Below are 6,000 nucleotides of genomic sequence, written 5' to 3' on the forward strand. Positions count from 1 at the left end.
GCCGCCCGGTAGCTCCTGCCCTTGCCATCCCCTGCCACATCTTAGCTGCCTTGGACAGGCACATGTACAGGCCTTACCCGTCTCACTCAGATCAGCTCTTTGGAGCAAGATCTGTGGGGGTTTTTTCTTTTTTTAAATATATACTTTAGTTATAACTTGCATGTGGTGCTCACATTACAACGGGTCAACCACACAGGCCCGGGCTCTTCTAGTACCTCCTCAGGACTGAGGTGGCTCCCTGCCTGTGGTGCCAAATCAAACACTAGCGTGGTGGTTAGAAATGCAGCCTCTAGAGCCAGAATGCCTGCACTTGAATCCTGGCTGTGTGGCGTTGAACAAGCTACTTACCCTCTCTGAGTTAGTGTTTTGCATAAAATGAGGACAGCCTGAGTGTCTGCTTTCCCGAGTATTGCAAATTAAAGTTTTTAGTACACATAACTTGTAGATACTTGTATTGTTTTAGTTCTCATGTTGCCTGAGCAGTCTCAAGTTCTCTGGCATCCTCTCAAGTAGATTGGGATCCCAGCCAGTTGGTTGGAGCTTTACTGTCTTAAAAGTCAATTTATAGGATAGCGTGTAGCCAAATCTGTCATAAGATAAAGGTAGGTGAAAGAAACATGGGGTCTGTCATCTAAAGATAGGGGGAAAGGAGTTGTTTCTGTTGGAGGAGACCTTCAGGGACCCAAATCTTTGTCGTCAAGACAGTCTCAAGATCAGCCAAGTACTGAGCTCTTAGGGAGGTCCATCTGGACCCCAGTCTTCGATCCACAAAGTCATTTCAGTCCAGAGGGTTCCCTCCCCCAGCGTACAGCTCTCTGCTGCTTCTGTGCCGTGTTCGAGCACAGAATCCTGAACAGGCTGCCTCTGGTCAGTTTGCTGTGAGGCCTCAGGCCGTGTTGCCTTCCTCAGTGGTGGGAAGCAGGATGCATATTTCTTTCCCTCTAGCTGCTGACAGGTGCCGCTCACTCTTCTCTCTGACCAGGGTTTTGGGAGCAGGGCCTATTCACCCCGCTTAAGGCCAAGACTTTTAGTCTCTTTCTGACTCTCCTCCTGCTAGAGTTTGGGCTTTTGGAACTATTTCTATTTTACGCTCTGCTGTCTCCCTCTCCTGTGCCAGTGAGCAAAAGATGACCACTTGCTTAATAAGAAAAAGAAAAGGGGGCACATAGGGAGCCCAATAAACTCAATTCAGGGACTAGAAAACGTGGGCTCAAACCCTAGGTCTGCTCCTTGCCCGCTCCTTGATCCGGTCAGGTCAATCTGCCGTCTAGAAACTGGTATTGACGGCTCCTACCCCAAGGGCCATTGTGAGAATTAAAACCCGAGATGTGGTGGCTAAAGACAAACGTTGCTTGGCTCGTAGCAAGCAGCAGATTCCTCTGTGCCCCCACAGGAGCCCAGAGCTGGGTGCACAGGGGGAAGTTGGAGCTGGTGCGATCCATCATGGCGTCTAAGTCGTGATGGAGCCCGGAGACGCCTGACGTTCTTATTCACTCAGGCCTCCAGCCGCAACCTGCTGACGCCTGTTCTGCTCTTTGTTGAAACGTGTTCATTCACCCCTCCAGGGCAGCAGTCTCTTGGAATGTGTCAAAGTCGATGAGCCAAGAAATATTTATTACGCTCTACTGGTGTTCCATGTTAACGACAGGCACCACGAAGGACATAAAGGGATGGAAGCATGCTTCCTCCCTTCAGGGAGTTTATAATTTAGTTAGAGAAACAGGACATTGACATTACAGGTTAAGAGCCAAGAGGTAGATAAGTCAAAGGACATCTCAAGGTAAGCAAGCAAGAGTCAAAGGAGTAGAGAATATGTATTTTAAGACACTCAGAGGAAGTGAAGGCCAGCCTAGGTTGGGGGGTCCTGGCATGGCAGGGATTGGAGCCAGTTTGTATCGGGTAGTTTTCAGCTGCAAAAGTCAAAACCCAAAATTTCATAAGGGGTGAGAATATCTATTCTCTCCCATAACAGCAAGTGCTGGGGCCTAGCAACTCATGGAGGACCCAAGTTTCTATTCTGCCATCTTCAGCACATTGGGTTCTGTCCTCAGGCTGGTCACCTTATAGAACCCCAGTGGCTACCACTGTTCCAAGATCCACAACTTGGAACAGCACAGGAAAACTTTGCCCCAAAACCCTCCCAGCAAACCTCCCTTCTTGTTTCTTCATAAGATTGTCATCCATACAGGGTATACCTGGGGCCTAAACTAATCCCTAGCAAAGGGAAGGATTAGGAAAATTGGTTCAAACTAATCAAGATTCACTCCTCGGGCTGGGGCTGGGAAGGGGCCCTTCCCTAAGCACATGGGTATAATAGTGTACATCCTTATAAATTCAGTTTCTTTCAACAAGTAAAAAGGGGGATGGGTTCAGAGAGCAAACAATAGTGTCTGCCACATGGGGGAGTGTTGGGAAGAAAAAGGAAGTATTTGGTAGCTCTGAGACAGACTCTGAAACACATTGCATGGGTTCAAAGCCCTGCTCTGTCACTTAGTGACCTGAGCAAGTGAGTTAAATTCAGGAGGCCGTAGTTTTCTCAATTCTGAAATGGGATGATAGTTCCTACCTTGATTGTAAACTTTGTGAGGACAGCGACTTGTCTTGTTCCCTGAGTTACACTCAGCACCTAGCACAGAGCTTTGCACCTACCAGGCACTCGATAGACCTATGGTGAATGGATTCATAAATTAGATTGTTGTGAGGGTGTAATGAGCTAATACGTGGCAAGGAAGGGTTTAGCGCAGTGCATAGACTATAGATTGTGCCCAAGAAGATTAGCTTTTAGCCACTTTATAGAGACAACGGGAACCCTCCTCCACACCTGTCCTTTTGCTGCTTTGTGTCACCTGGGTGCCAGGTTTATCACTGAGCGCTTGCTCGTGCAGAAGCTGTGATGTGTCACGAAGGCTCTGCTCGGTGAACGGGGGCTAGGACGACAAAGGCCGGTCGCATCCTCTGCTGGAGAGAGGATAACGCTTGTGAGTCCCATACTAGGGACTCTGCAGTTCGTAGCTGTGACCAGTTTCTCAGCCGGCCTTCACGCTGTTGACTCCTCAGGGTCAATTCCCTGAACCCCTCGCTGGGACCAGCCCAACTCACTTCTAAGGCCCTGTGGCCAGAGGGGAGGGGCGCCTGTTTCACTCTGACAAGGCTTTTCCTTTTGGCTCTGTCGCAAGTGAAGTCCCGGCCAGTTTCTGACGGAGGTGGGCCAGCCCCTCTCACAGAGGCTGCTCCCAGGAAAGGTGCATCCTGTTTCTCCTGAGGGAAACTCCTGCGGGACAACAGAGTCCCTAGCCAGGGTCACTCCTCATCCTTTTGAGATCCTGATCTGTCCTTCCCTCTCTCATGTCCCCTAGAGCATTGTGACAGGGCATAATGGCAAGAAGGGAAGACCACACAAAATGGTGCCCACCTTCTGCCCTCTCGGGCCATCTGCTGACACTGGCCTCTTCTCTGGGTCCGTCTCCCCACTGTCACCCTCTCTTCTTGACTCCCCCAGTTGACCCAGAGGCAAGGGCACTGTAGAGATGGAGGCATGGGGGCTGCTAAACCAGTTAGTTTCTCAGGGAGTCCTCCCTGTCTTCCCTCAAACTGCTCCATGGTCCCTCTCCCACTTCCCTGCCCATTGGTATCCAGGTAGGTTCTGTGGCCCAGACTGGGCTATTGGAGGGCTTCGTCATTCCCTCTTCACTGGCCCAGCCCTGGGCCAGAGGGCCAGTGGCCAGGCAGCAAGGCTGTCAGCCAGCATCAACAGTGACTCCACCTGGGCTTTTCCCATTTGCTTCTGTTGAGGAAAAGAGTTCCTAGAGAAATTCCCTAATCTGCATTCCTGCTCCCTGGAGCATGGTGGAGAACATTCCGCTGCCAGTGATCCTCCACACACCTTGCCCAGCCCCCACCCCCACCCCCACAGGATGGACTGAGGAGCAGGGCCAGAGGAGTAGGAACAAAAGGGACCCAGAGCATCCCTACCTGACAAAGCCCTGAAGCTTCCTTCCCACTGAGGACCCCCAGGACCTGACCTGGTCATCGTCCCCTTTGCCACCCACACCTTGGAGGATGGGCAGGTCCAATGCAGGACCATTCAGGGAATTCTCTTGCAGGTGGGCCTCTGCCTCTGGTCTGGTTCTCTCGGAAGCCGGAGGCTTAGGGGCACCTCTAAGGCAGTGCCAGCCCTGGAGTGAAGGATTCACAGGCCTCTGGTGACGACACTTGCTTTTTACTGCAAGCCCTTTCCCGGTAGGGGCCGGAAGTGGGAAGAATCTGTCCCTCCCTTCCTGACCCTACAGTAGAGGTGTTGACAAGTGTAGGCAGGTGGAGACAGGCCTGCACAGCCATTAGGAAGGTCTTCGCAAAGCACCCCATATATATATACAGCACGAAGGGGAGGCAGAAAGTGTGGGGAAGAACCTACGTATCTAGAAAAACTTGTCTGTAGAAAGGAATATTTACCACACACTAGAACCCGAGGCTTGGTTTCTGAAAGTTTTTATTCTTTGGGAAAACCTAGGACGCATTAGTTCATAAAAACGTTAGGACCTCGCTGTTACGTGGCCTTTCTGAGCACACCCCCAGTGATTTGCTTAAACCACACAGTCAGCGGGACACTGTCGATGTAAGCAGTCATTCCAGCTGAACCTGATGGAACCAGAATAGTGCAGGTGAGGCAAGTTGCTTTTGAGGCTGTAAGTATATGTCCACTTTCAAGAACAAAAGGATAAAGTGAAAACCGTTTCTTGAGAAATTGGAAGGCCACCGTCTTGGCAGATCTGCATCAGCCACAGCTCTCAGAGAGCCGAGATTCAAAGGCAGGAACGCCCACGGTGACGGCACCGGCACCGGCAGCTGCCTTTGAACTAGGGATACGTCACACACTCAGGGCTTGAGCCAGAACAGGCCTGTGGGGGCAGCGAAGGGAACAACCCAGGCCTGTGAGATGGGAAAGTGGAGTTCCAGTCCTGCCTCTGCCGCTCATTGCCCCTGTGGCTTTGCTGAGTCACTCAGCCTCTCTGGGCTGCAGTCTTCACACCTGTAGAAGGGTGGGGGGTGGGGCAGGGCTGGTGAGTCTAGAGTCCCTTTCAGCTCCATGACTCACCGTGTTCTAAGTAAGGGCGGCTGGAGCACAGAGCCTCCTCAGATTCATTCAACAAAGTTTACAGAGGCATTTACAGTGTGCCAAGCACCACGCTGGGTGTCCTGCCCCGGAGAGCTCACAGCTCGCTGGGACCAGCAGAGAGGCGGCCCTGCCGGGATAAAGAAGGGCACAGGGCGCATACCCACTGACCAAGGAACAACTGGGCACCCGCCCACCTGTCCCCTACAACACGCACGCAGTCCAGCTCTGCAGGGTTTCTTCCAACGGGTGGCACGTCACCCCCCCTTCCCCTTCTACAACCTAACCAAGAAACGGATCTCAGTTTGCAGAAGGTCTCAACAAATCAAGAACTCCTGCAACATGATAGAGGAACAGGTCTCAGTTGGTGCAGACCATCAGTTTTCAGAAGTCTACGGACAGGAAGAACAAAAGAATCAACAATTACTAATTATCATGCTCAGGAATAGAAAATGAATAGAAAAAATAGCAAAGGTGCTGAGTCGAACATCGGCTGGTTTTTGGCCTCGGGCACCCATTTCCCTTTCCTTCAGTAATAGCAGCCTAGCTTTCTTCCCCACATCATGTGTGGTAACAGAAGCACTGCGCCCAGCATCCCCTACCCTCCCCACGTGCCCTGAGCCTGCCAACCAGGTACAGAGGTGCCCCAGGTGGAGTGTATGGTCAGGGCACCTTCTATCTGGGTACAGGGGAGTATGGAGGCTACAGAGTCAGTCCTGATGCCTCGAGCGCTAGCTTCTGTCCTGGACTTGATTCTCCAGGCTTCTCATCAGTGCTGGGGACTCATTACCTGATAGCCATCAAAGAATTCCTTTCCTGTTCAGGATGGACCCGGGTTGGGTTCCATGGCTGGCAGTTAGAAGACATAAGTAATCGAAATTTTTATG

Source organism: Hyaena hyaena, unplaced genomic scaffold, assembly GCF_003009895.1.
Source record: "Hyaena hyaena isolate Hyena2069 unplaced genomic scaffold, ASM300989v1 scaffold_70, whole genome shotgun sequence".
Classification (NCBI taxonomy): domain Eukaryota; kingdom Metazoa; phylum Chordata; class Mammalia; order Carnivora; family Hyaenidae; genus Hyaena; species Hyaena hyaena.